The sequence below is a fragment of the Miniopterus schreibersii genome (genome assembly GCF_964146895.1).
Source record: "Miniopterus schreibersii genome assembly, chromosome: 6".
Classification (NCBI taxonomy): domain Eukaryota; kingdom Metazoa; phylum Chordata; class Mammalia; order Chiroptera; family Miniopteridae; genus Miniopterus; species Miniopterus schreibersii.
In genome coordinates, this window is record NC_138107.1 from 74,931,910 (window position 1) to 74,944,723 (window position 12,814).

The following is a 12,814-nucleotide window of genomic DNA, read 5'->3' on the forward strand; positions in this document are numbered from 1 at the left end:
AAGTCTCACTAAAATTTCACTCAATTAGCCAGTGAATAGTTTCTTTATATATCTCACAATCTATCCATATTTGACTCAACTCTCTCTAGGGAACAAAAGTGATATTTAAAAAAGCATGAGAAATATTTTACAAATTTTAAAAAGGAACTAGGTATAAGGTACTATTAGATTCTAAAATTCATTGGAAATGTTATCTTAAAATACAATCTTTTCTTCCATGGTAATGGGACTGTCATCATAGGACCAGGATGATTAAGAGCTATCTACTATATTCGTGGATATTGGAAATTTTTATAAGATCTCAAAGCCGTTCTCCATTGAATGGGATCAGGGTAACACAGGGTCTGTGAAAATAAGGAGTGGAAGTTGCTAATAAAAATGCTTGAACAATTTCCATTCATTGTGCTACAGGGAAGATAATATGTGTTGGGAAGGGAGAGTGAGGAGCATGATCCTGGGGTCATAGTATTTCTAAATCTTTAAGTACAGGCAGGATTAAATGGATACAGTGATAAATACAAAACTTAATCTGAGCCATTTAAGGGTTTTCCATTAAGATTATTTTAATTCAACGACAATGAAGTTTAATTACTATTTATTGAGTACCTAGAGGAGACAAAGTTTTGATCATGGGTTTTGGGTATTTAATTGCTCTCAGTTAAAAGCTCTGTTCCAGCTCCGAACATAATTCACTCTTACTCTTCCAAATCCCTGACCTAACCTTGGCTCCTCTGTTTTTAGAATAAAACTATACTCTGTTCTCTTTTAAAACTCTGCTTAAACTTCATCTCCTTTAAAAGCCTTCCCAGACTAAAGCCAGTGGATGACAGTTATGGTGTTTATCCCACAATCTCTTTAATATAAGCAGAAGTGTAGATTCTCAAGGAGAGAAAGTTATTGAACTTTGAATAATTTCCGGTCTCCAAACTCCCCACAGACCCCCCCTGATACATCCCAAATCATTGGCTCTCAGCCCTGGCTGCACCTGAGAATTACCTGGGGAATTTTAAAGAAGATATTTTTTAAAAGTTTAAGAAAAACTTTTAATTTGGGAACTTTCTGTCAGGCTTATTAAATCATACTCTCTGATTGTGAGACTCTCAATTTTTTGTCTTTTAATTTCCAAGTCATTTTAATATTTGTCCAAGGGTGTGATTTTCTGTCCATAGCAGGACATCTACGTACCCTAATATGTCTGTATTTAAGTATGTGGTATTTTCCCATTACTTTTAATGTGTAATTTCATAGAATCATGAGTTTTAAACGTGACTTAGAGGTCATCCCTTCTAAATTATTTTTGGAAACTCCTGCAAAGGTCCTGGCTTACTTGTCCATAGATGAGGAACCATTTGAGAAATTTCAAGATTTATTAGGTTGAAGATGTTTGGAAGATAACTACTTAGAAAGTTAATGCAAGGGTCTCTTTTATTTGGAATAGTGTGAGAACCTTCTTTCACTGACCGTAGGAAATAAAGAGAGAAATAACTATTTTGCATTTAAATTGGTATTTCTTAATTATAATTAAGTTCTAATGATTTAAAAATATCTCAAAGATTCCCAACATAATCTGGCTTAATTTCACCACTTGGTTTTAAAATAAAATGTATGTGGCATGCTTCCTGGAGTTCATTCTGTTATATTCTTTCAATGATGTGGAAGAAATATAAGCACCAGTGTTGTTCAAAAGGAATTTGGCATATTAGGAACCTATGACAGAACTAACCTATAATATTTAAAATATACTCTTTTCAAAATTTGTTTAGAGGAAGAAAGAAGGAGAATTACTTGAAGTGAACAAATCTCTTTTATGAACTTAGGGTTACAAAAACCCAAAGCAGATAGAAGACACACATAGTGATGTATTCATCACAGATGAGGAAGGAGCAATGTGAGCCTCCAGGCCCTGGGAAGACTAATGGACTAATGCAGTGAGTGTGTGTGTGTGTGTGTGTGTGTGTGTGTGTGTGTGTGTTGTCTGCATGTTCCTATGGTCTTCTTTTAGTTTGAGCTTGGAGGAAAGCAAATGTCAAAGCACTTTTCTGTTCTGCTCAGGAGAAGTACCAGGCCAACCTATCAGAGACACAAAAACAGGAGAAGATAAGATCTTAACTAGAGTAAGGAGGGCAAGCACTTGCTTTTAACCTCAGAATCAGGGGAAGTGGTAGAGTTTCAGAATGTTTGCAAAGTCTAAAGTTCTGTGGGAGGCTGGAGCAACGCAGATGTCTCCCAAGGCCTGTGATTATAAATGACAATTTCAACATCAAGTTTATTGGGTTAAATATAAAACAGAAAGAAATGCCATCCTTTAAAATTTTCAGGGAAAAAATTCTTGGAAATATTATTTCCCTGTGTCACCTGCTCCAAAAGCCTTTAACATGTTCTAGTTTAGGCTGGGGAGATTACAGAAATTATGAGAAATTGAATGTGACAGTTGAGTCTATTTAGAAAAAATATCACATTGTACTTGGAGTGACATACCTTTGAGTCTTGACTGTATATAATAACTTTCTAATTATATCTTGAATATAAGTTAGAATAATTAGTCATATTACTTACTTTGATTCAAAAAGCATTGTTGGATATAAAAGTATGTCTCTTATTTCACCTCTCTTAATTCCCTACCCTTTTGACATAGGATATGTTATTTTAATCTTTTTTGTTTGTTTCATTAAAGTACAGTTGACCTGCAATATTAATTAGTTTCAATTAAACATAGTGATTCTACATTTTTATAGCTTACAATGTGATCACAATGACAAGCGTAGTAACTATCTGTCCTCATATAAAGTTATTATGATATTATTGACTATATTCCCTATGCTTTACATTTCTGTGTCTTATTTATTTTATAATTGGAAATTTCTATCTCCTAATCACCTTTATCTTTTTTACCCATCTTGTCACTCCCCTCCACTCTGGCAACCATCAGTTTGTTCTTTGAGTCTGTTTCTGTTTCATTATTTATTTTCAGATTCCACATATAAGTGAAATCATATAGTATTTGTCTTTCTCTATCTGACTTATTTCACTTAGCATAATACCCCTTAGGTCCATCCATGCTGCTGCAAATGGCAAGATTTTTATTCTTTTTCATGGCCAAGTAATATTCCATTGTATAGATTTACCACATCTCCCTTATCCCTTCATCTATTGATGGTGGACATCTAGTTGCTTTTATATCTCAGCTATTAATAGATAATACTTATATGGTCAATTAATTTACAACAAAGGATGCAGGAATATACAGTGGGGAAAAGACAGTATAGTCAATAAATGATGTTGAGAAAACTGGACAGATAAATGCAAAAAAAAAAAAATGAAGACAGACCACTTGACCATCTGCTTTAGGATGCTGTGGAAGGAATTCCAGGGCTCAACAGGAGGTTGGATTGCAAGGTCTTGTCTCAATATAAGATTATGTGATTTTGAATAAAATAAATCTGATACAGGATACTTTTGTTTCTGCCACCTTTCTGATTTTAGATGATAATTCAGTTCATCAAGTATTTATGAATAACACACTGACTTAAAAGTGAGAGAATGAAGGGTATGGCCTATTGTAAATTGGAATCCCTTCCTGCTATATTGGGGATTCCTTAGACAACATTGTTAGTACTTTTAAAAACTGAACTGTCACCCAGATTTATTGTCCTAGATTCCTTACATGCATTCCCTTGGTCCCTCTTATGTCTTAACCTGCCAATATGTTCTTCTGTTTTATGTTTTACCTATTCATTATGTCAATTGTATCTGACTACAGGGTACTTCCATGATGGATTAATTTCCATTGCAGGCTTGAGTGAAATCACCCACATCAGTTTACCAATAACCTTTGCGGCCTGAAGTCTTGGGCTCTGTATCTACTTCAGACATTAGGATGCCAAAACTGATAGATCATTGGTGCTTTCGATGGAAAATATCTTGCAAAAAACAATTTATTTCTTCCAACTCATTAGAAGCTATTTCAAAGATGATAGCAAAGCTTATTCCTTACCAAAAAAGGGTGCAGATAGAACAGAGTCCTCCCCCTCTAGTGCTGCACACTGCACATGTTGGGATAACAGCTGGCACGAGGGACATTCATAGGCAGCCATTGTCCTTGCACCTGGCTGGGGATCACAGTCTGAGACTCTAACCAGTACAGCTGCAGAGGTTCTTGTCAGATTTTTCTGAGCCACAGAAATGAGAAAAGTAATCATTTTAGCTATATGTAATATACTATCCTCCATGAAATACCTCGGATAGGAACAAAGGATAACTGGAGTGCACAAATAAAATGACTCTGAACAGTCTCCAAACCACTTAGTCCATTCTCCTAATATCTTAAAAATAAAGAACACTGGTGGTAAAACAACAACATAGAAGAGGTATTTGAATAAGAGAAAAATCTGGAGCTAAACATTACTATCTGGATATGTATAAATGCTGTGGGATTTGTTTAGAAGGCACAACTAAGATACCCGCACCAAATGCAATAAGGATCTGGCTGTGAAAAAAGAAAAGAGCGTGGAAAAGCTTATTTTGAAAGACTTGTCCTGCAGGCCTGTTATATACCCCATACAAAGCAGCTATGAAACGTCTACTCCCTTCCCCCCCTTCCCTCCCTCGCCTCCATCCCAACCCGTCCCCGGTCTCCTCTAGTTCCCCCTTTCTTGTCTCCCTTCTTTCCCCTTCGCTTTCACAAGCACTTTCTAACCACTGTTTGTGTATAAAGCATTGTCGAATCCACGAGAAGAAAGCGGCCCTCACGTGGCCCTTGCTGCTGCCCTCGGATGGCGCCCTCATGAATAATTCGTGTGTGGGAAGGGGCTCACAGGGCCTGAGTACAGGGAAGGGTGGCGAGCACTGCGGGTGGGAGAGGCTGAGTTCTGCCAGAGGTCACGGGAGGTCGCAGGGGGGAATAGCCATAGGAACAGAACACAGCGGGGGCTGCTTTTGAGGGACTTGGGAGGCAGAATCCACAGGGTCTGCAAATTAGGTAAGTAAACTGGGTAAGAATGAGCCGGAGCCATGGATGCCTTCAGCCTTTCAATTTTTAAGGGTTCTGCACAGAGTTAGGTGAAAAGTGGTGAGTGTGCCTGTGCTCTCATAGCAGCCCCTGCTCCTGCTTCCCTCAGCTGGGAAGTGGGACTGAACCCCACTACTGGCTCCCCCAAAGGAAATCCACTCCGTGCCCAGGTTGCTGTTTTGCTTGTGGGGCTAGATTTGCATGCGTGAGAATGTGGAGACCGGTGAGTGAAAGGTAGTCATTGGGCAGTAGGTCCCACTGGAGGAGACGGTTCCCCTCACCCCCAGTTGATGAGTTTCTTACTCTGTCTTTCCTCTTCTTTCCCTTTCATAAAACCCCCAGCTTCCCCCCCTTTGCTTTTTTTACCTTTCCACTCTCTTATGCATAGAAATGAATCTCACCCCGCTCCTCCTCACCCATCTTTTAATACCCTCCTCAAGTGCCTGTAGTTCTGAGGGTGGCTTCATTCGTGCTCAGCAAACAAAAGATCCTTAGTCTAAAAGATCCACCCTCCTTATAGGGTGGCAGATGGATTTTAAATATTTGGTTTTTATATCTGTCACACACAAAAATGTTGTCAACCTTAGTATATAAAGCACTGCTGGGTAAAAATTTTAAATATCTTTTTGTAGTCTCAGCAACTAATCACATGTACTCGGAGATAGAGACATCAAGGCAAATGCTTCCGAACGCTCTCTGATGTGGCTGGCAAGTAGGATCACCTCTGGTTTCTCTTCTCTGCCAATCATTCTCATTTCCTGCAGTTTTTATCTACGGAGATTCAACATTATCCTTCGTTATCTGCTGTTAGCCCCAGTCATAGTACTGGGGAGGCCTCTTGGCCACTCGCCTGCATGGTTCATGGAGGCTGCTCTGTGCCTGTGGATGAAGCAGCTAGTCGTGGTACGAAGCTGGGAAATGCAACCTCCCTTTCACACCTGGGCAAACTGCAGAAAAATACTACTTTCATAACACCAACAACAGAAACATATTATATTCTCTGTGCTTTTCCTTCCCTTCAAGACAAATTTTGTCACCCCCTTTTTATTGGATGAATTAGAAATCTAAGACTTTGTCTTTTGACACCAGATGTGTGGATTATTTTAGGTTGAGAACTTCTTTTTCTCTTTACTTTTTCTCTATTATTGGGCAGAAATATAACTTGTATCATTTTTAAAAAATGTAGTTTAACATGGAATCAGGACTACCAAAGATCTCTTTTTTCTGTGCTCCTGGATTTCTGGGGGAGCCTACTTTAAACTTAATATAAGTCTAAACCCTCACTGAGTCTTCAGGCACTCACTCTTCAGGTAGGCAGACTCGATATTCTTTATTTGTCATCTTATTTAATTTTAAGGATGGACATATGTAAACTACAAAGAAAATGAGAACCATTCAATTAAAAGTATGTTTTAATTTTTTAATGTGAATTTTACAGTGATGAGAAGACCCTTTTAAAACAGTAACCAACCCATAATAAAAATTTGAGTTCTAAGAGCTAGGTGTTTGCACCAAAACCTTCCCATTTCCTTTGGAAATTGAATAGAAGTTTCCAAGTCCTCTCCTGGATGATGATGTCTGCTTCAACTCTGAATGAAATTGTAGTTGTGTCCCCTCACTGTCTCAAAGCACTGATGCTTATTTCTATGACTGTACTTACCACAGTGTAAGGAAATTTTCTGCTTAAATGAACCCCTGTAAAATTGCTTTCACTGAACTTGGCTTTGATGATAAGCCATCAGCCCATACTGAGATGTGCTGCTGAAATAGCCCCACTCCATTTGCTGTAAGGATATTATTGAGGATGTTCTTCAGTATATCACATAGTATTGCATTTTCAGGATCCTTGTGGGTTTGTTTGGCCTTATATCCGGACTGGTTATATCCTGAGCAACTGGTCTGCTTTTGTCTGCTTTCATCTGCTGGAACCTGTGGATTGTGTAACTGATCGTGTTTTCCCTTGTAGGGAGATTGCTAAAAGGCTTTGAGCCAAATTCCTGGTGGATCCTTAGCAAACACATGTAGGCCTCCATTATATTTATTGTGTGCACTAGTCTGCCTTTATCGTAGGACCCCATCATTGCTTTCCCTTTGCCTTATCTTTCTCACTTGCTTCTAATAACCTTTATTTTTTGTGTTGCACATCTCCCTGTTCTTACTGTTTAAGTCCTTCCACAGAAAGACACGGGAATACAGACATATGGGCGTCTTCCTCTCACCAGGCTGTGCGTTCCCAGAGAGCGGACTGGGATCATTTCTTTATCACTTTGCACTTGGATCTGACACAGACCTTCATTACATGCTCAGAAAATATTTTTGAAAATGAACCAAATGAAGTTCCCATTGTAAAACAGAAAAGAAATATTGGGGAATTTGTGCAATATCAGTTTTCTTTTCCGTAGTAAGACAAAGGGAAAAGACAGAATCAAACTGTCAGTTACAGACAAGAAGGCAGAAGATATTCCTTATGTGAGTCCAGGATGAACAGATGGACTAAATAAAAATTCCTCCTTTTTCACCTGTGGATGCCTATGCTTATGAAACTTCCAGGGCTTATAAACCAAGGAAAAGGAAAGGTGCTTGCTGTCCAAACTATCACAGAGCTCTGCGCAGAATTGGTACTGGATATACATGTTGAGTTAAATCTACTGTTAGACGGGCCAGGTACAGAAATCCAGGTGCAGAAACTAGGGTACAGAACCTCACCAGGGCAGGAAGCCCCAGATGCCTAGCAAGGGGCGAAACTGGGAAAACAAGAACCTTGTCCCCAGGGTAACCTATCCTCCCCTCGCATATCCTTGGTCATGCGGTTTAGGCCCCCTGAGCGCTGCTCCCTAAAGATAACATCAAGGCCTTAGTTGTGTTTCAGCTCCAGGCCCAGATAAGCAGTGAAACCAGACAAGTGGCGCCTTGGCTGCCTCAGGACCAGATACATTGACTAATGACCCCCTGCCCTGGCACTGACCAATCAGTGGAGACCATGACCTGAAAGAGCACAGCTCTAATAGAATAGAATATTCTATTGAGACACTCCCCTGAGGCCTCCCCAAAGATTCCTGCCTGCAAGAAAGAGATAAATAGCTCAGGACAAGGGACCCAGTGCGCGCTCCCCACTAGGGGAGCATGCCAGCACCATCTCCATCCCTCCTAGGGGACCCCATGAGATTTGCAACCAGGGGAACAACCGGCAGCGGCAGCTTGTCCTGGGCTAACCCCAAGGACCCCTTGTCCTGAACCTGTCCCCAAGGCCCCCTTCTCTCTCTGACTTCTCAGTGAGCTGGAGCAGCCCAGCCTGGGCTCTCTTGCTGCTCCTTCTTGCTTCACTGTCTCCCTTGCTTCACTGTCTCCTTTCGCTCTCTCCCTTGCTTCACTGTCCCAGTGTATTTTGCTACCATCATGGACCCAATACCCTTGGCTCAGTGCTATGTAGCCCTTCCCTTTGGATATCCCCATCCTTTTAATAAATTTATTTTTTTTATTCACCCATCTGAGATGGCTATTGAGCCTGCCTAAGCACACATCGCCGGACGTTAACCTTTCATCTACCTCACTGGATACTACCAGGTTGGGAAACAGCGTTATCTAGAACGCTTGGCAGGAAATATCTAGCACTTTTTTTTTTTTTAATATCAGACTGGAACCTAAAAATCACTTGGGAACTCTTTGAATTTAGGATTGTTGACTTAATCCAGAGTTGGTACAAAAGACATCTAGCTCACCAGACAATGTCTTTTAATGACAAAGTGTCCAGTTTCACCTAGAACTTTCAAGTTTTGATTAATAGTAAATTAATTTTGTTCTTTAAAAGCAAACAACCCCTGTAGTAAACATTGGGTTATTTTTACCCTTATGGACTTTTCTAAAATAGAAGATGCTAACAGCTTATTTGTGGGGATTGAAATTCATGGCATTCATCTATACGGAATATGTTGATGAGACTGCCTTTCTTTAAAATCAAGCTTGTCTTTAGGTTCTATATTTCTTTGCCTTTCTTTAAAAAATTTTTGTCTTTAGGTCCTGTGATTTCTTCTTTCATAATGTTTGCCATGTTCATCCCTTCCTCTTGGTTCCCGTTGACTGCTCAGCCCCAAACTCTTGTGATCTCACCCCAGCAATGATACAATAGATTTTCAGCTGTCTTCCCTGTCATCGCTTTTTCTAGCACATCAATCCCGAACGTTACTGTCAGACTATTCGTTCAAAAATACTGTTTTTATCACATCATTTAAAAAAAAATCTAGTGACTTGCAGTAACTTCTTATATCCACACAAATCAACCTAGAACTCTTGGGCAAAGCATTGCTTCTCATTACCTCCTCCCATCCTGGCTTCCCGCTGTGTACACCAGAGTGCGCTCTGTCGCAATCTTAGCGTCCTGCACAGGTCGCCTGGCGTTGAGTGTCCCTTTAGGTACCTGTATTTGCATGCAACAGGAAGTGGGTGTGGTTTGTTCATGGGGGAGAGGAAAGTTGTGTGCAAAACAGTTTATCCTTGACCTAGAACTACCGTTGCTTTTAGAAAAAGCTCTTGTTTACAGTTAAAAGGGGGAAAGTTAAATAGAAATAGTGCATATAAACTTTAAATGCTTCTAATAATGATAATAGCTACTATTTATTGAGAGCTTACTATGTGGTAAGCACTACACAAACATTCCCTATCTTTATTCTGAAATACATACCGTTACTATCCTTATTTCACAAATATGTTGCCCAAGGTCACACAGCTAGCAAGGCAAGATGGAAACCCAGGAAGTTTGGCTTCATGCACACTCCTAACCAAAAAACTATAATAACCAAACCAAAATTCAGTGCCCACCCTGAAATCTGAGAAATGGCTGCTCTAGGAAATAAGAATGTTTTGGGCTTATGTGCTAGAAGAAATTCCCTCTATCTGGAAGGAAAACATTTTTTCTACACCAAAGCATGCTCTAGCATGAGCCCCAACTTGGCATAGGTAGACGTCCCCTCACCACCCTTGCTTTCACTTTTGCCTGCTCAGATGTTTCATTTCACAAAGAAAACCCACGGTTTAGCGGGGGCAATCAGACTGTTTGCCTCAGTACTAAACTATGAGAGTGTTGTGGGTGTTGTGGGATTACTTTGGAGTGGAGTCCATGCTGTGATCCTCTGTGTGAGCCTCTTGACTAAACCCAGTTTGACAATTTTAATGCTGCAAAAAATAACACAAGTCAGAAGGACAGTAGAGAGAACATATTTGCCAATGACACATCTGATAAAGGGTTAATATCCAAAATATATAAGGAACTCATACAACTTAACAAAAGGAAGACAAACAATCCAATTAAAAACCAGGCAAAGGACCTAAATAGACACTTCTCCAAAGAGGATGTGCAGATGGCTAAGAGACATATGAAAAAATGCTCAATGTCGCTAATCGTCAGAGAGATGCAAATTAAAACCACAATGAGGGATCACTTCACACCTGTCAGAATGGCTCCATCAACAAATCAACAAATGACAAGTGCTGACGAGGGTGTGGAGAAAAGGGCACCCTAGTACACTGCTGGTGGGAATGCTTCAGCCACTATAGAAAGCAGTATGGTGTTTCCTCAAAAAATTAAAAATTGACCTGCCATTTGGCCCAGTGATCCCACTTCTAGGAATATATCTTAAAAAACCCAAAACACCAATCACAAAGAATTTATGCACCCCTATGTTCATAGCAGTGCAATTTACAATAGTTAAGATCTGGAAACAGCTCAAGTGCCCATCAGTAGATGAGTGGATAGAAAAGCTGGGGCACATTTACACTGTGGCATACTATGCAGCTGTAAAAAAGAAGGATCTTTTACCCTTTGGGACAGCATGGAGGGAACTAGAAAGTATTATGCTAAGTGAAATAAGCCAGTCAGAGAAAGACAAGTACCACATGATCTCACTTATATGTGGAATGTAATAAACAAAATAAACTGATGAACAAAGTGGATCCAGAAACATAGAAGCATGGAACAGACTGAGGGATCTCAGAGGGAAGATGGGAGGGGGGAGTGGGCAGGGAGAGATTAGTCAAGAACTTATATGTTTATAACCGTGGCCCATGGAGACAGACACTGGTCTGGGGAGGGCTTGGGGGTGGGGTGGATGCGAGGTGGAGGGTATCAATGGGGGTAAAAAGAGGAGATCTGTAATATCTTCAACAATAAAGATAAAGACACTTAAAAAAAAAAAAAGAGACATAGAATCAACGTCTCATCATTTAAAGGAGAAGCTTCCAATAGCCATGTGGCTACAAGGCACAAGTAGAGAACCCTGACTAGGCGGTCAACTCCACACAGGGAATGCCCATGCCTAGAATTCAGACTTAAAAAGATGTTGTACACGGGATATTGCCTCAGTTGCCTATTGTAGGGTAACCAAGTCCTATTGGCTCATGGAGCCAATTGTGCATGCCTTTCCAGCCTTGAGTTCTGTGGCTTATGTTGGTAGCCTAAAATGGACTATGGTAGCATTAATACCACGGGCAAATGCAAACACTACAAATTAGGGCTCCCTCCCCTAGCCTTCCGCAGTGGTTTAACAATAGCATACCATTGAAACTACCCCAAGAGATGCTTAAAACAGCAGCTAAGTATTATTTCTCACAAGTCTGTGGATTGACTGGGCTCATCTGCTCCATATGGTGAGGCTATCGTGACTCATAGGGCTGCAGTCATCTAGGATAGGATCTCTCAACCTTGGCACTGCATTTGGTGCTGGACAATACATTGTTGTGGAGACTATACTTTGCATTGTATGATTTTAGCAACATCCCTGCTCAACTTATTAGATATTAGTAGTGGCAACCAAAAATGTCCCCAAGGGGCAATATTGCCCAGGCTGAGAAAACACTGAGCTAGGAGCTTGGCTGAGACTAGAACAACAGAAATGGCTTTTCATCTTCCAGATGTTTAGAATCCTTTGTTAAAAATTTTTTATTCATGACACTTGTTAAAGATAGTAAGGCAGGCTTTATTTAGGAAACTACTACAATGAGGTTTGTAATAGGGGAGAGAAATTGGGCTCAACTCTAAATACAACAAGGAAAAGTGGGAATTTATAGCCAGGGAGCAGGGTGGTCAGTAGATAGAAAATTACTAAGAGGAGACATCAGGGATAGAGAGATTTTGGTTAAACTGACTTGACAGGATTCTTGCTGGCGGCAGACCAGGGTGATAAGATATCAAGGGTGATCTGATGCTAAGATTGGGTATTTTAGATAAACTGACAGTAGAATTCTTGCTAAAACTGGACTGAGCAGGCCAAGGACAGAGCCCAAGGTGAGGGCCTCATCAAAGAGAGGACTCAGAGGAGTCTCACTCAAGTTTGAGCAAGGAGAGGGTCTTTGCCACCTTCTCCCCATGGCCTCTTATCATTCCATAGTCTAGTTCAAGTTCCTTCACAGTTTGGTGGCTGGCTTTAAGGAAGTAAGAGCAAAAGCTAGGATGGGAACTGGAGCAACATCTCTTTTGCTGCATTTCTAATTGGTCAAAGCAAGTCCCAAAGCCAGGCCAGATTCAAGGGGAGGAGAAAACTACATCTCGAAGAGAGAAGTAGTGAGTTTGCAACCATCTTTAATCCATCCAGTACCATGCTTGCATGCAAGGACTCAGGGTCAATATTTTGTAGAGGGAAAGAAAATTTTGAGAGAGTTCTATTCAAGATCAATCAAAAGTAACTCCAGAAACTGACATAACAGTCCTTATTACTGGACTAAAAGTGAAACTGATTATTTATGTGATGTAAAGAAAAGAACCACATCATATTAAGAGGGTATAAGGCAATATATTTCTAGATTCTATAGTATTTA